The sequence below is a fragment of the Schistocerca cancellata genome, unplaced genomic scaffold (assembly GCF_023864275.1).
Source record: "Schistocerca cancellata isolate TAMUIC-IGC-003103 unplaced genomic scaffold, iqSchCanc2.1 HiC_scaffold_748, whole genome shotgun sequence".
In the NCBI taxonomy this organism is placed as follows: domain Eukaryota; kingdom Metazoa; phylum Arthropoda; class Insecta; order Orthoptera; family Acrididae; genus Schistocerca; species Schistocerca cancellata.
The window spans coordinates 23370-39892 of record NW_026046759.1 but is presented as its reverse complement, the minus strand read 5'-3'; the positions used below and the strand labels follow the sequence as shown (position 1 = coordinate 39892).

Below are 16523 nucleotides of genomic sequence, written 5' to 3'. Positions count from 1 at the left end.
AAATTTACCCTCTAATAAGAGTATTTTGTTATTTCGATAAACATCCCGAATGATTATCACATAAGCGGTGACATAAAGGAAGAAAATTCATGTTTTTGAGTCCAGAAAGCTCTATGGAACAGAATCTGTAGATCATTTTACCATTTTCATTGCGAAATTGGTGGCTTATTCATGTCTGGGGTAATAATAGAGGGCTGTTTGCCTGGGTTGTCTGCTAGCGTAGTGAAAGGAAGGTCTGGTTTGTTTTCGGTTCTAATCTCGATGGAGGCAGGTAGAATATCAGTAAAGCAATTTTAAGAAATTCTCGCGGCCCCAATACGTTTTATCGCTACCTTTATTCTGTACTGGCGCCCTGTGCATGTCAATATGACACTTTTGTAGAATTTCATACTTGTTACTGCCTACTTTTTCCACTTCTGTCAATAATGGAATTGACTTAAGTGTGTCACTGAATGATTTTTAACTGAATTTCGTTATGAATCTTCACGCATTGCTAAATTTGCACACTTTCATGGTAGGTCAGCAACGGTAATCCAGTAGGACTGGTCTGAACGTTGACACAGACCGTTTCGCTGCCGAAAGCGGATAATATTTTGCTAATTCGTAACGATCCGGCGTTCTTTGTCTTACTAAAACAGTTATGTTATCTCGATAAGTTGAAATTCATTTTTATTGGTACAGTTCATACCAATTAGCGTTTCTTCCTTCATTCTGTCTTATATTTACGTGTTGTATTTAACACACTAATCAGCATTAATATAGTCTTACAAATTATTGAAAACAGTCTAAAAAAGTTCAGATAGTTTGTCAATTTCACGCCTGTGCATAGTATGTTGGTAGCACTTCGTCGCCTTGCCTGTTATGCTGTGTAGCAGACTTTAAAGCCATGCGGATCAGCATAACGGAAAGGCGAGGGGTCTCGCTCGTTTTGTCCACGACTGTACCCGCCTCATATGACGAAAGGCGAACAGTGGCCCTGTGGCGCAACGGATAACGCGTCTGACTACGGATCAGAAGATTCCAGGTTCGAATCCTGGCAGGGTCGGCATTTTGTTAGTTGCGGGCGCGTAGCTAGGCAGTGCATTCGAATGTTTCCACCTGCGTGGAGTGCAATGTCAATCCTGAGCATCTCGCAGCTGCATCTCGAGACGATCGTGGTAAATATCGCTTCGTGCAAGCGTCAGTCGAGCAAAGTCGAGACAAGTCAAGCTGAGAGATGTTGCACAGTTAAGTAAACGGTACGCGACGCAGACAATGCTTTTCCAAGTGTCCCACGTCACGCAGCAGAGTGGCGCAGTGGAAGCGTGCTGGGCCCATAACCCAGAGGTCCGTGGATCGAAACCACGCTCTGCTAAAATTGTTCTTTTTCTTGGGTGCTTCGAGCTCGATCATTAAGCCTGGGGTGCGCTGACCCAGCGTCAACAGCAAACCCTGTAAGTTCTGAAACGATGACGACGTCGTGTGGAGAATACGAGAAACACTTCCTAAGACGCAGAGTTTCTTACGATTCTGCAGCAACTACATTTCTCGATCACAACGTTAATGTCCTATCGGGCCACACGTGCAACTTTCGCGATATAAAAATCGCACCTCCCCGGCGGGGAATCGAACCCCGGTCTCCCGCGTGACAGGCGGGGATACTAACCACTATACTACCGAGGAATACGCAAACGATACGCACAACGCACGCACACTTATTCTTCTCAAGTAGGTGATTCATCTCAAATCTAGCGTCCCGATGCTTTCAGAGTCAGCTGCTACGAAATAAAAGTATGCCCCAGGTGAGGCTCGAACTCACAACCCCGGCATTGCTCACGGCTACTGCCTTATAAGTACCGTGCGCTAACCAATTGCGCCACTGGGGCTACAGCAGGGTGCTTTCAGTTAGCGGTATTTGCTTTGCCGCCAACCTGTTGTGGCTACAGACCCATCATACGACCGTCACCTGCGGCCATACTGCGACTTTAGCACCTGGCTACGGATGCTTCATACGATTCTTGTTTCATATGCTACACTTACAAGCATATCAACCGCTTGTCATCACCGAAAAATTGCAGAAAAACGCGCGCCTTGCCTTCTGCTACCTGTCCAACAGCGAGGGCAGATGTGTGGCAAGCTCTAAGCTATGCAGGCGCACCGTGGCCGAGCAGCTGGAGGAGAGATGCCTTCCTTGGCAGCTCCCTGCAGAGTGCGGAAGACCAGAGTGGCCGCGCCGCCGTTGTCAGTGGACGACACGCAGTTGCCGAGCCACGGAGAACACGTTGCTCTGCGATGTGTACCCGCCTCATATGACGAAAGGCGAACAGTGGCCCTGTGGCGCAACGGATAACGCGTCTGACTACGGATCAGAAGATTCCAGGTTCGAATCCTGGCAGGGTCGGCATTTTGTTAGTTGCGGGCGCGTAGCTAGGCAGTGCATTCGAATGTTTCCACCTGCGTGGAGTGCAATGTCAATCCTGAGCATCTCGCAGCTGCATCTCGAGACGATCGTGGTAACTATCGCTTCGTGCAAGCGTCAGCGTAGCGTCAGTCGAGCAAAGTCGAGACAAGTCAAGCTGAGAGATGTTGCACAGTTAAGTAAACGGTACGCGACGCAGACAATGCTTTTCCAAGTGTCCCACGTCACACAGCAGAGTGGCGCAGTGGAAGCGTGCTGGGCCCATAACCCAGAGGTCCGTGGATCGAAACCACGCTCTGCTAAAATTGTTCTTTTTCTTGGGTGCTTCGAGCTCGATCATTAAGCCTGGGGTGCGCTGACCCAGCGTCAACAGCAAACCCTGTAAGTTCTGAAACGATGACGACGTCGTGTGGAGAATACGAGAAACACTTCCTAAGACGCAGAGTTTCTTACGATTCTGCAGCAACTACATTTCTCGATCACAACGTTAATGTCCTATCGGGCCACACGTGCAACTTTCGCGATATAAAAATCGCACCTCCCCGGCGGGGAATCGAACCCCGGTCTCCCGCGTGACAGGCGGGGATACTAACCACTATACTACCGAGGAATACGCAAACGATACGCACAACGCACGCACACTTATTCTTCTCAAGTAGGTGATTCATCTCAAATCTAGCGTCCCGATGCTTTCAGAGTCAGCTGCTACGAAATAAAAGTATGCCCCAGGTGAGGCTCGAACTCACAACCCCGGCATTGCTCACGGCTACTGCCTTATAAGTACCGTGCGCTAACCAATTGCGCCACTGGGGCTACAGCAGGGTGCTTTCAGTTAGCGGTATTTGCTTTGCCGCCAACCTGTTGTGGCTACAGACCCATCATACGACCGTCACCTGCGGCCATACTGCGACTTTAGCACCTGGCTACGGATGCTTCATACGATTCTTGTTTCATATGCTACACTTACAAGCATATCAACCGCTTGTCATCACCGAAAAATTGCAGAAAAACGCGCGCCTTGCCTTCTGCTACCTGTCCAACAGCGAGGGCAGATGTGTGGCAAGCTCTAAGCTATGCAGGCGCACCGTGGCCGAGCAGCTGGAGGAGAGATGCCTTCCTTGGCAGCTCCCTGCAGAGTGCGGAAGACCAGAGTGGCCGCGCCGCCGTTGTCAGTGGACGACACGCAGTTGCCGAGCCACGGAGAACACGTTGCTCTGCGATGTGTACCCGCCTCATATGACGAAAGGCGAACAGTGGCCCTGTGGCGCAACGGATAACGCGTCTGACTACGGATCAGAAGATTCCAGGTTCGAATCCTGGCAGGGTCGGCATTTTGTTAGTTGCGGGCGCGTAGCTAGGCAGTGCATTCGAATGTTTCCACCTGCGTGGAGTGCAATGTCAATCCTGAGCATCTCGCAGCTGCATCTCGAGACGATCGTGGTAAATATCGCTTCGTGCAAGCGTCAGCGTAGCGTCAGTCGAGCAAAGTCGAGACAAGTCAAGCTGAGAGATGTTGCACAGTTAAGTAAACGGTACGCGACGCAGACAATGCTTTTCCAAGTGTCCCACGTCACGCAGCAGAGTGGCGCAGTGGAAGCGTGCTGGGCCCATAACCCAGAGGTCCGTGGATCGAAACCACGCTCTGCTAAAATTGTTCTTTTTCTTGGGTGCTTCGAGCTCGATCATTAAGCCTGGGGTGCGCTGACCCAGCGTCAACAGCAAACCCTGTAAGTTCTGAAACGATGACGACGTCGTGTGGAGAATACGAGAAACACTTCCTAAGACGCAGAGTTTCTTACGATTCTGCAGCAACTACATTTCTCGATCACAACGTTAATGTCCTATCGGGCCACACGTGCAACTTTCGCGATATAAAAATCGCACCTCCCCGGCGGGGAATCGAACCCCGGTCTCCCGCGTGACAGGCGGGGATACTAACCACTATACTACCGAGGAATACGCAAACGATACGCACAACGCACGCACACTTATTCTTCTCAAGTAGGTGATTCATCTCAAATCTAGCGTCCCGATGCTTTCAGAGTCAGCTGCTACGAAATAAAAGTATGCCCCAGGTGAGGCTCGAACTCACAACCCCGGCATTGCTCACGGCTACTGCCTTATAAGTACCGTGCGCTAACCAATTGCGCCACTGGGGCTACAGCAGGGTGCTTTCAGTTAGCGGTATTTGCTTTGCCGCCAACCTGTTGTGGCTACAGACCCATCATACGACCGTCACCTGCGGCCATACTGCGACTTTAGCACCTGGCTACGGATGCTTCATACGATTCTTGTTTCATATGCTACACTTACAAGCATATCAACCGCTTGTCATCACCGAAAAATTGCAGAAAAACGCGCGCCTTGCCTTCTGCTACCTGTCCAACAGCGAGGGCAGATGTGTGGCAAGCTCTAAGCTATGCAGGCGCACCGTGGCCGAGCAGCTGGAGGAGAGATGCCTTCCTTGGCAGCTCCCTGCAGAGTGCGGAAGACCAGAGTGGCCGCGCCGCCGTTGTCAGTGGACGACACGCAGTTGCCGAGCCACGGAGAACACGTTGCTCTGCGATGTGTACCCGCCTCATATGACGAAAGGCGAACAGTGGCCCTGTGGCGCAACGGATAACGCGTCTGACTACGGATCAGAAGATTCCAGGTTCGAATCCTGGCAGGGTCGGCATTTTGTTAGTTGCGGGCGCGTAGCTAGGCAGTGCATTCGAATGTTTCCACCTGCGTGGAGTGCAATGTCAATCCTGAGCATCTCGCAGCTGCATCTCGAGACGATCGTGGTAACTATCGCTTCGTGCAAGCGTCAGCGTAGCGTCAGTCGAGCAAAGTCGAGACAAGTCAAGCTGAGAGATGTTGCACAGTTAAGTAAACGGTACGCGACGCAGACAATGCTTTTCCAAGTGTCCCACGTCACGCAGCAGAGTGGCGCAGTGGAAGCGTGCTGGGCCCATAACCCAGAGGTCCGTGGATCGAAACCACGCTCTGCTAAAATTGTTCTTTTTCTTGGGTGCTTCGAGCTCGATCATTAAGCCTGGGGTGCGCTGACCCAGCGTCAACAGCAAACCCTGTAAGTTCTGAAACGATGACGACGTCGTGTGGAGAATACGAGAAACACTTCCTAAGACGCAGAGTTTCTTACGATTCTGCAGCAACTACATTTCTCGATCACAACGTTAATGTCCTATCGGGCCACACGTGCAACTTTCGCGATATAAAAATCGCACCTCCCCGGCGGGGAATCGAACCCCGGTCTCCCGCGTGACAGGCGGGGATACTAACCACTATACTACCGAGGAATACGCAAACGATACGCACAACGCACGCACACTTATTCTTCTCAAGTAGGTGATTCATCTCAAATCTAGCGTCCCGATGCTTTCAGAGTCAGCTGCTACGAAATAAAAGTATGCCCCAGGTGAGGCTCGAACTCACAACCCCGGCATTGCTCACGGCTACTGCCTTATAAGTACCGTGCGCTAACCAATTGCGCCACTGGGGCTACAGCAGGGTGCTTTCAGTTAGCGGTATTTGCTTTGCCGCCAACCTGTTGTGGCTACAGACCCATCATACGACCGTCACCTGCGGCCATACTGCGACTTTAGCACCTGGCTACGGATGCTTCATACGATTCTTGTTTCATATGCTACACTTACAAGCATATCAACCGCTTGTCATCACCGAAAAATTGCAGAAAAACGCGCGCCTTGCCTTCTGCTACCTGTCCAACAGCGAGGGCAGATGTGTGGCAAGCTCTAAGCTATGCAGGCGCACCGTGGCCGAGCAGCTGGAGGAGAGATGCCTTCCTTGGCAGCTCCCTGCAGAGTGCGGAAGACCAGAGTGGCCGCGCCGCCGTTGTCAGTGGACGACACGCAGTTGCCGAGCCACGGAGAACACGTTGCTCTGCGATGTGTACCCGCCTCATATGACGAAAGGCGAACAGTGGCCCTGTGGCGCAACGGATAACGCGTCTGACTACGGATCAGAAGATTCCAGGTTCGAATCCTGGCAGGGTCGGCATTTTGTTAGTTGCGGGCGCGTAGCTAGGCAGTGCATTCGAATGTTTCCACCTGCGTGGAGTGCAATGTCAATCCTGAGCATCTCGCAGCTGCATCTCGAGACGATCGTGGTAACTATCGCTTCGTGCAAGCGTCAGCGTAGCGTCAGTCGAGCAAAGTCGAGACAAGTCAAGCTGAGAGATGTTGCACAGTTAAGTAAACGGTACGCGACGCAGACAATGCTTTTCCAAGTGTCCCACGTCACACAGCAGAGTGGCGCAGTGGAAGCGTGCTGGGCCCATAACCCAGAGGTCCGTGGATCGAAACCACGCTCTGCTAAAATTGTTCTTTTTCTTGGGTGCTTCGAGCTCGATCATTAAGCCTGGGGTGCGCTGACCCAGCGTCAACAGCAAACCCTGTAAGTTCTGAAACGATGACGACGTCGTGTGGAGAATACGAGAAACACTTCCTAAGACGCAGAGTTTCTTACGATTCTGCAGCAACTACATTTCTCGATCACAACGTTAATGTCCTATCGGGCCACACGTGCAACTTTCGCGATATAAAAATCGCACCTCCCCGGCGGGGAATCGAACCCCGGTCTCCCGCGTGACAGGCGGGGATACTAACCACTATACTACCGAGGAATACGCAAACGATACGCACAACGCACGCACACTTATTCTTCTCAAGTAGGTGATTCATCTCAAATCTAGCGTCCCGATGCTTTCAGAGTCAGCTGCTACGAAATAAAAGTATGCCCCAGGTGAGGCTCGAACTCACAACCCCGGCATTGCTCACGGCTACTGCCTTATAAGTACCGTGCGCTAACCAATTGCGCCACTGGGGCTACAGCAGGGTGCTTTCAGTTAGCGGTATTTGCTTTGCCGCCAACCTGTTGTGGCTACAGACCCATCATACGACCGTCACCTGCGGCCATACTGCGACTTTAGCACCTGGCTACGGATGCTTCATACGATTCTTGTTTCATATGCTACACTTACAAGCATATCAACCGCTTGTCATCACCGAAAAATTGCAGAAAAACGCGCGCCTTGCCTTCTGCTACCTGTCCAACAGCGAGGGCAGATGTGTGGCAAGCTCTAAGCTATGCAGGCGCACCGTGGCCGAGCAGCTGGAGGAGAGATGCCTTCCTTGGCAGCTCCCTGCAGAGTGCGGAAGACCAGAGTGGCCGCGCCGCCGTTGTCAGTGGACGACACGCAGTTGCCGAGCCACGGAGAACACGTTGCTCTGCGATGTGTACCCGCCTCATATGACGAAAGGCGAACAGTGGCCCTGTGGCGCAACGGATAACGCGTCTGCCTACGGATCAGAAGATTCCAGGTTCGAATCCTGGCAGGGTCGGCATTTTGTTAGTTGCGGGCGCGTAGCTAGGCAGTGCATTCGAATGTTTCCACCTGCGTGGAGTGCAATGTCAATCCTGAGCATCTCGCAGCTGCATCTCGAGACGATCGTGGTAACTATCGCTTCGTGCAAGCGTCAGCGTAGCGTCAGTCGAGCAAAGTCGAGACAAGTCAAGCTGAGAGATGTTGCACAGTTAAGTAAACGGTACGCGACGCAGACAATGCTTTTCCAAGTGTCCCACGTCACGCAGCAGAGTGGCGCAGTGGAAGCGTGCTGGGCCCATAACCCAGAGGTCCGTGGATCGAAACCACGCTCTGCTAAAATTGTTCTTTTTCTTGGGTGCTTCGAGCTCGATCATTAAGCCTGGGGTGCGCTGACCCAGCGTCAACAGCAAACCCTGTAAGTTCTGAAACGATGACGACGTCGTGTGGAGAATACGAGAAACACTTCCTAAGACGCAGAGTTTCTTACGATTCTGCAGCAACTACATTTCTCGATCACAACGTTAATGTCCTATCGGGCCACACGTGCAACTTTCGCGATATAAAAATCGCACCTCCCCGGCGGGGAATCGAACCCCGGTCTCCCGCGTGACAGGCGGGGATACTAACCACTATACTACCGAGGAATACGCAAACGATACGCACAACGCACGCACACTTATTCTTCTCAAGTAGGTGATTCATCTCAAATCTAGCGTCCCGATGCTTTCAGAGTCAGCTGCTACGAAATAAAAGTATGCCCCAGGTGAGGCTCGAACTCACAACCCCGGCATTGCTCACGGCTACTGCCTTATAAGTACCGTGCGCTAACCAATTGCGCCACTGGGGCTACAGCAGGGTGCTTTCAGTTAGCGGTATTTGCTTTGCCGCCAACCTGTTGTGGCTACAGACCCATCATACGACCGTCACCTGCGGCCATACTGCGACTTTAGCACCTGGCTACGGATGCTTCATACGATTCTTGTTTCATATGCTACACTTACAAGCATATCAACCGCTTGTCATCACCGAAAAATTGCAGAAAAACGCGCGCCTTGCCTTCTGCTACCTGTCCAACAGCGAGGGCAGATGTGTGGCAAGCTCTAAGCTATGCAGGCGCACCGTGGCCGAGCAGCTGGAGGAGAGATGCCTTCCTTGGCAGCTCCCTGCAGAGTGCGGAAGACCAGAGTGGCCGCGCCGCCGTTGTCAGTGGACGACACGCAGTTGCCGAGCCACGGAGAACACGTTGCTCTGCGATGTGTACCCGCCTCATATGACGAAAGGCGAACAGTGGCCCTGTGGCGCAACGGATAACGCGTCTGACTACGGATCAGAAGATTCCAGGTTCGAATCCTGGCAGGGTCGGCATTTTGTTAGTTGCGGGCGCGTAGCTAGGCAGTGCATTCGAATGTTTCCACCTGCGTGGAGTGCAATGTCAATCCTGAGCATCTCGCAGCTGCATCTCGAGACGATCGTGGTAACTATCGCTTCGTGCAAGCGTCAGCGTAGCGTCAGTCGAGCAAAGTCGAGACAAGTCAAGCTGAGAGATGTTGCACAGTTAAGTAAACGGTACGCGACGCAGACAATGCTTTTCCAAGTGTCCCACGTCACGCAGCAGAGTGGCGCAGTGGAAGCGTGCTGGGCCCATAACCCAGAGGTCCGTGGATCGAAACCACGCTCTGCTAAAATTGTTCTTTTTCTTGGGTGCTTCGAGCTCGATCATTAAGCCTGGGGTGCGCTGACCCAGCGTCAACAGCAAACCCTGTAAGTTCTGAAACGATGACGACGTCGTGTGGAGAATACGAGAAACACTTCCTAAGACGCAGAGTTTCTTACGATTCTGCAGCAACTACATTTCTCGATCACAACGTTAATGTCCTATCGGGCCACACGTGCAACTTTCGCGATATAAAAATCGCACCTCCCCGGCGGGGAATCGAACCCCGGTCTCCCGCGTGACAGGCGGGGATACTAACCACTATACTACCGAGGAATACGCAAACGATACGCACAACGCACGCACACTTATTCTTCTCAAGTAGGTGATTCATCTCAAATCTAGCGTCCCGATGCTTTCAGAGTCAGCTGCTACGAAATAAAAGTATGCCCCAGGTGAGGCTCGAACTCACAACCCCGGCATTGCTCACGGCTACTGCCTTATAAGTACCGTGCGCTACCCAATTGCGCCACTGGGGCTACAGCAGGGTGCTTTCAGTTAGCGGTATTTGCTTTGCCGCCAACCTGTTGTGGCTACAGACCCATCATACGACCGTCACCTGCGGCCATACTGCGACTTTAGCACCTGGCTACGGATGCTTCATACGATTCTTGTTTCATATGCTACACTTACAAGCATATCAACCGCTTGTCATCACCGAAAAATTGCAGAAAAACGCGCGCCTTGCCTTCTGCTACCTGTCCAACAGCGAGGGCAGATGTGTGGCAAGCTCTAAGCTATGCAGGCGCACCGTGGCCGAGCAGCTGGAGGAGAGATGCCTTCCTTGGCAGCTCCCTGCAGAGTGCGGAAGACCAGAGTGGCCGCGCCGCCGTTGTCAGTGGACGACACGCAGTTGCCGAGCCACGGAGAACACGTTGCTCTGCGATGTGTACCCGCCTCATATGACGAAAGGCGAACAGTGGCCCTGTGGCGCAACGGATAACGCGTCTGACTACGGATCAGAAGATTCCAGGTTCGAATCCTGGCAGGGTCGGCATTTTGTTAGTTGCGGGCGCGTAGCTAGGCAGTGCATTCGAATGTTTCCACCTGCGTGGAGTGCAATGTCAATCCTGAGCATCTCGCAGCTGCATCTCGAGACGATCGTGGTAACTATCGCTTCGTGCAAGCGTCAGCGTAGCGTCAGTCGAGCAAAGTCGAGACAAGTCAAGCTGAGAGATGTTGCACAGTTAAGTAAACGGTACGCGACGCAGACAATGCTTTTCCAAGTGTCCCACGTCACGCAGCAGAGTGGCGCAGTGGAAGCGTGCTGGGCCCATAACCCAGAGGTCCGTGGATCGAAACCACGCTCTGCTAAAATTGTTCTTTTTCTTGGGTGCTTCGAGCTCGATCATTAAGCCTGGGGTGCGCTGACCCAGCGTCAACAGCAAACCCTGTAAGTTCTGAAACGATGACGACGTCGTGTGGAGAATACGAGAAACACTTCCTAAGACGCAGAGTTTCTTACGATTCTGCAGCAACTACATTTCTCGATCACAACGTTAATGTCCTATCGGGCCACACGTGCAACTTTCGCGATATAAAAATCGCACCTCCCCGGCGGGGAATCGAACCCCGGTCTCCCGCGTGACAGGCGGGGATACTAACCACTATACTACCGAGGAATACGCAAACGATACGCACAACGCACGCACACTTATTCTTCTCAAGTAGGTGATTCATCTCAAATCTAGCGTCCCGATGCTTTCAGAGTCAGCTGCTACGAAATAAAAGTATGCCCCAGGTGAGGCTCGAACTCACAACCCCGGCATTGCTCACGGCTACTGCCTTATAAGTACCGTGCGCTAACCAATTGCGCCACTGGGGCTACAGCAGGGTGCTTTCAGTTAGCGGTATTTGCTTTGCCGCCAACCTGTTGTGGCTACAGACCCATCATACGACCGTCACCTGCGGCCATACTGCGACTTTAGCACCTGGCTACGGATGCTTCATACGATTCTTGTTTCATATGCTACACTTACAAGCATATCAACCGCTTGTCATCACCGAAAAATTGCAGAAAAACGCGCGCCTTGCCTTCTGCTACCTGTCCAACAGCGAGGGCAGATGTGTGGCAAGCTCTAAGCTATGCAGGCGCACCGTGGCCGAGCAGCTGGAGGAGAGATGCCTTCCTTGGCAGCTCCCTGCAGAGTGCGGAAGACCAGAGTGGCCGCGCCGCCGTTGTCAGTGGACGACACGCAGTTGCCGAGCCACGGAGAACACGTTGCTCTGCGATGTGTACCCGCCTCATATGACGAAAGGCGAACAGTGGCCCTGTGGCGCAACGGATAACGCGTCTGACTACGGATCAGAAGATTCCAGGTTCGAATCCTGGCAGGGTCGGCATTTTGTTAGTTGCGGGCGCGTAGCTAGGCAGTGCATTCGAATGTTTCCACCTGCGTGGAGTGCAATGTCAATCCTGAGCATCTCGCAGCTGCATCTCGAGACGATCGTGGTAACTATCGCTTCGTGCAAGCGTCAGCGTAGCGTCAGTCGAGCAAAGTCGAGACAAGTCAAGCTGAGAGATGTTGCACAGTTAAGTAAACGGTACGCGACGCAGACAATGCTTTTCCAAGTGTCCCACGTCACGCAGCAGAGTGGCGCAGTGGAAGCGTGCTGGGCCCATAACCCAGAGGTCCGTGGATCGAAACCACGCTCTGCTAAAATTGTTCTTTTTCTTGGGTGCTTCGAGCTCGATCATTAAGCCTGGGGTGCGCTGACCCAGCGTCAACAGCAAACCCTGTAAGTTCTGAAACGATGACGACGTCGTGTGGAGAATACGAGAAACACTTCCTAAGACGCAGAGTTTCTTACGATTCTGCAGCAACTACATTTCTCGATCACAACGTTAATGTCCTATCGGGCCACACGTGCAACTTTCGCGATATAAAAATCGCACCTCCCCGGCGGGGAATCGAACCCCGGTCTCCCGCGTGACAGGCGGGGATACTAACCACTATACTACCGAGGAATACGCAAACGATACGCACAACGCACGCACACTTATTCTTCTCAAGTAGGTGATTCATCTCAAATCTAGCGTCCCGATGCTTTCAGAGTCAGCTGCTACGAAATAAAAGTATGCCCCAGGTGAGGCTCGAACTCACAACCCCGGCATTGCTCACGGCTACTGCCTTATAAGTACCGTGCGCTACCCAATTGCGCCACTGGGGCTACAGCAGGGTGCTTTCAGTTAGCGGTATTTGCTTTGCCGCCAACCTGTTGTGGCTACAGACCCATCATACGACCGTCACCTGCGGCCATACTGCGACTTTAGCACCTGGCTACGGATGCTTCATACGATTCTTGTTTCATATGCTACACTTACAAGCATATCAACCGCTTGTCATCACCGAAAAATTGCAGAAAAACGCGCGCCTTGCCTTCTGCTACCTGTCCAACAGCGAGGGCAGATGTGTGGCAAGCTCTAAGCTATGCAGGCGCACCGTGGCCGAGCAGCTGGAGGAGAGATGCCTTCCTTGGCAGCTCCCTGCAGAGTGCGGAAGACCAGAGTGGCCGCGCCGCCGTTGTCAGTGGACGACACGCAGTTGCCGAGCCACGGAGAACACGTTGCTCTGCGATGTGTACCCGCCTCATATGACGAAAGGCGAACAGTGGCCCTGTGGCGCAACGGATAACGCGTCTGACTACGGATCAGAAGATTCCAGGTTCGAATCCTGGCAGGGTCGGCATTTTGTTAGTTGCGGGCGCGTAGCTAGGCAGTGCATTCGAATGTTTCCACCTGCGTGGAGTGCAATGTCAATCCTGAGCATCTCGCAGCTGCATCTCGAGACGATCGTGGTAACTATCGCTTCGTGCAAGCGTCAGCGTAGCGTCAGTCGAGCAAAGTCGAGACAAGTCAAGCTGAGAGATGTTGCACAGTTAAGTAAACGGTACGCGACGCAGACAATGCTTTTCCAAGTGTCCCACGTCACGCAGCAGAGTGGCGCAGTGGAAGCGTGCTGGGCCCATAACCCAGAGGTCCGTGGATCGAAACCACGCTCTGCTAAAATTGTTCTTTTTCTTGGGTGCTTCGAGCTCGATCATTAAGCCTGGGGTGCGCTGACCCAGCGTCAACAGCAAACCCTGTAAGTTCTGAAACGATGACGACGTCGTGTGGAGAATACGAGAAACACTTCCTAAGACGCAGAGTTTCTTACGATTCTGCAGCAACTACATTTCTCGATCACAACGTTAATGTCCTATCGGGCCACACGTGCAACTTTCGCGATATAAAAATCGCACCTCCCCGGCGGGGAATCGAACCCCGGTCTCCCGCGTGACAGGCGGGGATACTAACCACTATACTACCGAGGAATACGCAAACGATACGCACAACGCACGCACACTTATTCTTCTCAAGTAGGTGATTCATCTCAAATCTAGCGTCCCGATGCTTTCAGAGTCAGCTGCTACGAAATAAAAGTATGCCCCAGGTGAGGCTCGAACTCACAACCCCGGCATTGCTCACGGCTACTGCCTTATAAGTACCGTGCGCTAACCAATTGCGCCACTGGGGCTACAGCAGGGTGCTTTCAGTTAGCGGTATTTGCTTTGCCGCCAACCTGTTGTGGCTACAGACCCATCATACGACCGTCACCTGCGGCCATACTGCGACTTTAGCACCTGGCTACGGATGCTTCATACGATTCTTGTTTCATATGCTACACTTACAAGCATATCAACCGCTTGTCATCACCGAAAAATTGCAGAAAAACGCGCGCCTTGCCTTCTGCTACCTGTCCAACAGCGAGGGCAGATGTGTGGCAAGCTCTAAGCTATGCAGGCGCACCGTGGCCGAGCAGCTGGAGGAGAGATGCCTTCCTTGGCAGCTCCCTGCAGAGTGCGGAAGACCAGAGTGGCCGCGCCGCCGTTGTCAGTGGACGACACGCAGTTGCCGAGCCACGGAGAACACGTTGCTCTGCGATGTGTACCCGCCTCATATGACGAAAGGCGAACAGTGGCCCTGTGGCGCAACGGATAACGCGTCTGACTACGGATCAGAAGATTCCAGGTTCGAATCCTGGCAGGGTCGGCATTTTGTTAGTTGCGGGCGCGTAGCTAGGCAGTGCATTCGAATGTTTCCACCTGCGTGGAGTGCAATGTCAATCCTGAGCATCTCGCAGCTGCATCTCGAGACGATCGTGGTAACTATCGCTTCGTGCAAGCGTCAGCGTAGCGTCAGTCGAGCAAAGTCGAGACAAGTCAAGCTGAGAGATGTTGCACAGTTAAGTAAACGGTACGCGACGCAGACAATGCTTTTCCAAGTGTCCCACGTCACGCAGCAGAGTGGCGCAGTGGAAGCGTGCTGGGCCCATAACCCAGAGGTCCGTGGATCGAAACCACGCTCTGCTAAAATTGTTCTTTTTCTTGGGTGCTTCGAGCTCGATCATTAAGCCTGGGGTGCGCTGACCCAGCGTCAACAGCAAACCCTGTAAGTTCTGAAACGATGACGACGTCGTGTGGAGAATACGAGAAACACTTCCTAAGACGCAGAGTTTCTTACGATTCTGCAGCAACTACATTTCTCGATCACAACGTTAATGTCCTATCGGGCCACACGTGCAACTTTCGCGATATAAAAATCGCACCTCCCCGGCGGGGAATCGAACCCCGGTCTCCCGCGTGACAGGCGGGGATACTAACCACTATACTACCGAGGAATACGCAAACGATACGCACAACGCACGCACACTTATTCTTCTCAAGTAGGTGATTCATCTCAAATCTAGCGTCCCGATGCTTTCAGAGTCAGCTGCTACGAAATAAAAGTATGCCCCAGGTGAGGCTCGAACTCACAACCCCGGCATTGCTCACGGCTACTGCCTTATAAGTACCGTGCGCTAACCAATTGCGCCACTGGGGCTACAGCAGGGTGCTTTCAGTTAGCGGTATTTGCTTTGCCGCCAACCTGTTGTGGCTACAGACCCATCATACGACCGTCACCTGCGGCCATACTGCGACTTTAGCACCTGGCTACGGATGCTTCATACGATTCTTGTTTCATATGCTACACTTACAAGCATATCAACCGCTTGTCATCACCGAAAAATTGCAGAAAAACGCGCGCCTTGCCTTCTGCTACCTGTCCAACAGCGAGGGCAGATGTGTGGCAAGCTCTAAGCTATGCAGGCGCACCGTGGCCGAGCAGCTGGAGGAGAGATGCCTTCCTTGGCAGCTCCCTGCAGAGTGCGGAAGACCAGAGTGGCCGCGCCGCCGTTGTCAGTGGACGACACGCAGTTGCCGAGCCACGGAGAACACGTTGCTCTGCGATGTGTACCCGCCTCATATGACGAAAGGCGAACAGTGGCCCTGTGGCGCAACGGATAACGCGTCTGACTACGGATCAGAAGATTCCAGGTTCGAATCCTGGCAGGGTCGGCATTTTGTTAGTTGCGGGCGCGTAGCTAGGCAGTGCATTCGAATGTTTCCACCTGCGTGGAGTGCAATGTCAATCCTGAGCATCTCGCAGCTGCATCTCGAGACGATCGTGGTAACTATCGCTTCGTGCAAGCGTCAGCGTAGCGTCAGTCGAGCAAAGTCGAGACAAGTCAAGCTGAGAGATGTTGCACAGTTAAGTAAACGGTACGCGACGCAGACAATGCTTTTCCAAGTGTCCCACGTCACGCAGCAGAGTGGCGCAGTGGAAGCGTGCTGGGCCCATAACCCAGAGGTCCGTGGATCGAAACCACGCTCTGCTAAAATTGTTCTTTTTCTTGGGTGCTTCGAGCTCGATCATTAAGCCTGGGGTGCGCTGACCCAGCGTCAACAGCAAACCCTGTAAGTTCTGAAACGATGACGACGTCGTGTGGAGAATACGAGAAACACTTCCTAAGACGCAGAGTTTCTTACGATTCTGCAGCAACTACATTTCTCGATCACAACGTTAATGTCCTATCGGGCCACACGTGCAACTTTCGCGATATAAAAATCGCACCTCCCCGGCGGGGAATCGAACCCCGGTCTCCCGCGTGACAGGCGGGGATACTAACCACTATACTACCGAGGAATACGCAAACGATACGCACAACGCACGCACACTTATTCTTCTCAAGTAGGTGATT

At 52.6% G+C, this 16523-nt stretch overlaps 47 non-coding genes across 47 annotated transcripts; 24 read left to right on the top strand and 23 right to left on the bottom strand.

Annotated features, from left to right (window-relative positions):
* Nucleotides 1-972: 972 nt before the first annotated feature.
* Trnar-acg (transfer RNA arginine (anticodon ACG)) lies at nt 973-1045 on the top strand. Its single transcript has one exon. It is a non-coding gene; the product is annotated as a tRNA-Arg (tRNA).
* A 237-nt stretch (nt 1046-1282) lies between these two features.
* On the top strand, nt 1283-1354 carry Trnam-cau (transfer RNA methionine (anticodon CAU)). The gene has a single exon. It is a non-coding gene; the product is annotated as a tRNA-Met (tRNA).
* A 236-nt stretch (nt 1355-1590) lies between these two features.
* Nucleotides 1591-1662, bottom strand: Trnad-guc (transfer RNA aspartic acid (anticodon GUC)). The gene has a single exon. It is a non-coding gene; the product is annotated as a tRNA-Asp (tRNA).
* Nucleotides 1663-1773: 111 nt separating this feature from the next.
* Nucleotides 1774-1865, bottom strand: Trnai-uau (transfer RNA isoleucine (anticodon UAU)). The gene is given in 2 exon segments: nt 1774-1809; nt 1828-1865. It is a non-coding gene; the product is annotated as a tRNA-Ile (tRNA).
* Nucleotides 1866-2307: 442 nt separating this feature from the next.
* On the top strand, nt 2308-2380 carry Trnar-acg (transfer RNA arginine (anticodon ACG)). The gene has a single exon. It is a non-coding gene; the product is annotated as a tRNA-Arg (tRNA).
* A 248-nt stretch (nt 2381-2628) lies between these two features.
* Trnam-cau (transfer RNA methionine (anticodon CAU)) lies at nt 2629-2700 on the top strand. The gene has a single exon. It is a non-coding gene; the product is annotated as a tRNA-Met (tRNA).
* Nucleotides 2701-2936: 236 nt separating this feature from the next.
* On the bottom strand, nt 2937-3008 carry Trnad-guc (transfer RNA aspartic acid (anticodon GUC)). The gene has a single exon. It is a non-coding gene; the product is annotated as a tRNA-Asp (tRNA).
* A 111-nt stretch (nt 3009-3119) lies between these two features.
* On the bottom strand, nt 3120-3211 carry Trnai-uau (transfer RNA isoleucine (anticodon UAU)). The gene is given in 2 exon segments: nt 3120-3155; nt 3174-3211. It is a non-coding gene; the product is annotated as a tRNA-Ile (tRNA).
* Nucleotides 3212-3653: 442 nt separating this feature from the next.
* On the top strand, nt 3654-3726 carry Trnar-acg (transfer RNA arginine (anticodon ACG)). Its single transcript has one exon. It is a non-coding gene; the product is annotated as a tRNA-Arg (tRNA).
* Nucleotides 3727-3974: 248 nt separating this feature from the next.
* Nucleotides 3975-4046, top strand: Trnam-cau (transfer RNA methionine (anticodon CAU)). Its single transcript has one exon. It is a non-coding gene; the product is annotated as a tRNA-Met (tRNA).
* Nucleotides 4047-4282: 236 nt separating this feature from the next.
* Nucleotides 4283-4354, bottom strand: Trnad-guc (transfer RNA aspartic acid (anticodon GUC)). The gene has a single exon. It is a non-coding gene; the product is annotated as a tRNA-Asp (tRNA).
* A 111-nt stretch (nt 4355-4465) lies between these two features.
* On the bottom strand, nt 4466-4557 carry Trnai-uau (transfer RNA isoleucine (anticodon UAU)). Its single transcript is given in 2 exon segments — nt 4466-4501; nt 4520-4557. It is a non-coding gene; the product is annotated as a tRNA-Ile (tRNA).
* A 442-nt stretch (nt 4558-4999) lies between these two features.
* Nucleotides 5000-5072, top strand: Trnar-acg (transfer RNA arginine (anticodon ACG)). The gene has a single exon. It is a non-coding gene; the product is annotated as a tRNA-Arg (tRNA).
* A 248-nt stretch (nt 5073-5320) lies between these two features.
* Trnam-cau (transfer RNA methionine (anticodon CAU)) lies at nt 5321-5392 on the top strand. The gene has a single exon. It is a non-coding gene; the product is annotated as a tRNA-Met (tRNA).
* A 236-nt stretch (nt 5393-5628) lies between these two features.
* Trnad-guc (transfer RNA aspartic acid (anticodon GUC)) lies at nt 5629-5700 on the bottom strand. The gene has a single exon. It is a non-coding gene; the product is annotated as a tRNA-Asp (tRNA).
* Nucleotides 5701-5811: 111 nt separating this feature from the next.
* Nucleotides 5812-5903, bottom strand: Trnai-uau (transfer RNA isoleucine (anticodon UAU)). Its single transcript is given in 2 exon segments — nt 5812-5847; nt 5866-5903. It is a non-coding gene; the product is annotated as a tRNA-Ile (tRNA).
* A 442-nt stretch (nt 5904-6345) lies between these two features.
* On the top strand, nt 6346-6418 carry Trnar-acg (transfer RNA arginine (anticodon ACG)). Its single transcript has one exon. It is a non-coding gene; the product is annotated as a tRNA-Arg (tRNA).
* A 248-nt stretch (nt 6419-6666) lies between these two features.
* Trnam-cau (transfer RNA methionine (anticodon CAU)) lies at nt 6667-6738 on the top strand. Its single transcript has one exon. It is a non-coding gene; the product is annotated as a tRNA-Met (tRNA).
* A 236-nt stretch (nt 6739-6974) lies between these two features.
* Nucleotides 6975-7046, bottom strand: Trnad-guc (transfer RNA aspartic acid (anticodon GUC)). The gene has a single exon. It is a non-coding gene; the product is annotated as a tRNA-Asp (tRNA).
* A 111-nt stretch (nt 7047-7157) lies between these two features.
* Nucleotides 7158-7249, bottom strand: Trnai-uau (transfer RNA isoleucine (anticodon UAU)). The gene is given in 2 exon segments: nt 7158-7193; nt 7212-7249. It is a non-coding gene; the product is annotated as a tRNA-Ile (tRNA).
* Nucleotides 7250-7691: 442 nt separating this feature from the next.
* On the top strand, nt 7692-7764 carry Trnar-acg (transfer RNA arginine (anticodon ACG)). Its single transcript has one exon. It is a non-coding gene; the product is annotated as a tRNA-Arg (tRNA).
* A 248-nt stretch (nt 7765-8012) lies between these two features.
* Nucleotides 8013-8084, top strand: Trnam-cau (transfer RNA methionine (anticodon CAU)). Its single transcript has one exon. It is a non-coding gene; the product is annotated as a tRNA-Met (tRNA).
* A 236-nt stretch (nt 8085-8320) lies between these two features.
* On the bottom strand, nt 8321-8392 carry Trnad-guc (transfer RNA aspartic acid (anticodon GUC)). Its single transcript has one exon. It is a non-coding gene; the product is annotated as a tRNA-Asp (tRNA).
* A 111-nt stretch (nt 8393-8503) lies between these two features.
* Trnai-uau (transfer RNA isoleucine (anticodon UAU)) lies at nt 8504-8595 on the bottom strand. The gene is given in 2 exon segments: nt 8504-8539; nt 8558-8595. It is a non-coding gene; the product is annotated as a tRNA-Ile (tRNA).
* Nucleotides 8596-9037: 442 nt separating this feature from the next.
* Nucleotides 9038-9110, top strand: Trnar-acg (transfer RNA arginine (anticodon ACG)). The gene has a single exon. It is a non-coding gene; the product is annotated as a tRNA-Arg (tRNA).
* Nucleotides 9111-9358: 248 nt separating this feature from the next.
* Trnam-cau (transfer RNA methionine (anticodon CAU)) lies at nt 9359-9430 on the top strand. Its single transcript has one exon. It is a non-coding gene; the product is annotated as a tRNA-Met (tRNA).
* A 236-nt stretch (nt 9431-9666) lies between these two features.
* Trnad-guc (transfer RNA aspartic acid (anticodon GUC)) lies at nt 9667-9738 on the bottom strand. The gene has a single exon. It is a non-coding gene; the product is annotated as a tRNA-Asp (tRNA).
* Nucleotides 9739-9849: 111 nt separating this feature from the next.
* On the bottom strand, nt 9850-9941 carry Trnai-uau (transfer RNA isoleucine (anticodon UAU)). The gene is given in 2 exon segments: nt 9850-9885; nt 9904-9941. It is a non-coding gene; the product is annotated as a tRNA-Ile (tRNA).
* Nucleotides 9942-10383: 442 nt separating this feature from the next.
* On the top strand, nt 10384-10456 carry Trnar-acg (transfer RNA arginine (anticodon ACG)). The gene has a single exon. It is a non-coding gene; the product is annotated as a tRNA-Arg (tRNA).
* Nucleotides 10457-10704: 248 nt separating this feature from the next.
* On the top strand, nt 10705-10776 carry Trnam-cau (transfer RNA methionine (anticodon CAU)). The gene has a single exon. It is a non-coding gene; the product is annotated as a tRNA-Met (tRNA).
* A 236-nt stretch (nt 10777-11012) lies between these two features.
* On the bottom strand, nt 11013-11084 carry Trnad-guc (transfer RNA aspartic acid (anticodon GUC)). The gene has a single exon. It is a non-coding gene; the product is annotated as a tRNA-Asp (tRNA).
* Nucleotides 11085-11195: 111 nt separating this feature from the next.
* Trnai-uau (transfer RNA isoleucine (anticodon UAU)) lies at nt 11196-11287 on the bottom strand. The gene is given in 2 exon segments: nt 11196-11231; nt 11250-11287. It is a non-coding gene; the product is annotated as a tRNA-Ile (tRNA).
* A 442-nt stretch (nt 11288-11729) lies between these two features.
* Trnar-acg (transfer RNA arginine (anticodon ACG)) lies at nt 11730-11802 on the top strand. Its single transcript has one exon. It is a non-coding gene; the product is annotated as a tRNA-Arg (tRNA).
* A 248-nt stretch (nt 11803-12050) lies between these two features.
* Trnam-cau (transfer RNA methionine (anticodon CAU)) lies at nt 12051-12122 on the top strand. Its single transcript has one exon. It is a non-coding gene; the product is annotated as a tRNA-Met (tRNA).
* Nucleotides 12123-12358: 236 nt separating this feature from the next.
* On the bottom strand, nt 12359-12430 carry Trnad-guc (transfer RNA aspartic acid (anticodon GUC)). The gene has a single exon. It is a non-coding gene; the product is annotated as a tRNA-Asp (tRNA).
* A 111-nt stretch (nt 12431-12541) lies between these two features.
* On the bottom strand, nt 12542-12633 carry Trnai-uau (transfer RNA isoleucine (anticodon UAU)). The gene is given in 2 exon segments: nt 12542-12577; nt 12596-12633. It is a non-coding gene; the product is annotated as a tRNA-Ile (tRNA).
* A 442-nt stretch (nt 12634-13075) lies between these two features.
* Nucleotides 13076-13148, top strand: Trnar-acg (transfer RNA arginine (anticodon ACG)). Its single transcript has one exon. It is a non-coding gene; the product is annotated as a tRNA-Arg (tRNA).
* Nucleotides 13149-13396: 248 nt separating this feature from the next.
* Trnam-cau (transfer RNA methionine (anticodon CAU)) lies at nt 13397-13468 on the top strand. The gene has a single exon. It is a non-coding gene; the product is annotated as a tRNA-Met (tRNA).
* Nucleotides 13469-13704: 236 nt separating this feature from the next.
* On the bottom strand, nt 13705-13776 carry Trnad-guc (transfer RNA aspartic acid (anticodon GUC)). Its single transcript has one exon. It is a non-coding gene; the product is annotated as a tRNA-Asp (tRNA).
* A 111-nt stretch (nt 13777-13887) lies between these two features.
* Nucleotides 13888-13979, bottom strand: Trnai-uau (transfer RNA isoleucine (anticodon UAU)). The gene is given in 2 exon segments: nt 13888-13923; nt 13942-13979. It is a non-coding gene; the product is annotated as a tRNA-Ile (tRNA).
* A 442-nt stretch (nt 13980-14421) lies between these two features.
* Trnar-acg (transfer RNA arginine (anticodon ACG)) lies at nt 14422-14494 on the top strand. Its single transcript has one exon. It is a non-coding gene; the product is annotated as a tRNA-Arg (tRNA).
* Nucleotides 14495-14742: 248 nt separating this feature from the next.
* Trnam-cau (transfer RNA methionine (anticodon CAU)) lies at nt 14743-14814 on the top strand. The gene has a single exon. It is a non-coding gene; the product is annotated as a tRNA-Met (tRNA).
* A 236-nt stretch (nt 14815-15050) lies between these two features.
* Nucleotides 15051-15122, bottom strand: Trnad-guc (transfer RNA aspartic acid (anticodon GUC)). Its single transcript has one exon. It is a non-coding gene; the product is annotated as a tRNA-Asp (tRNA).
* Nucleotides 15123-15233: 111 nt separating this feature from the next.
* Nucleotides 15234-15325, bottom strand: Trnai-uau (transfer RNA isoleucine (anticodon UAU)). Its single transcript is given in 2 exon segments — nt 15234-15269; nt 15288-15325. It is a non-coding gene; the product is annotated as a tRNA-Ile (tRNA).
* Nucleotides 15326-15767: 442 nt separating this feature from the next.
* Trnar-acg (transfer RNA arginine (anticodon ACG)) lies at nt 15768-15840 on the top strand. The gene has a single exon. It is a non-coding gene; the product is annotated as a tRNA-Arg (tRNA).
* A 248-nt stretch (nt 15841-16088) lies between these two features.
* Nucleotides 16089-16160, top strand: Trnam-cau (transfer RNA methionine (anticodon CAU)). The gene has a single exon. It is a non-coding gene; the product is annotated as a tRNA-Met (tRNA).
* A 236-nt stretch (nt 16161-16396) lies between these two features.
* Nucleotides 16397-16468, bottom strand: Trnad-guc (transfer RNA aspartic acid (anticodon GUC)). The gene has a single exon. It is a non-coding gene; the product is annotated as a tRNA-Asp (tRNA).
* Nucleotides 16469-16523: the final 55 nt, after the last annotated feature.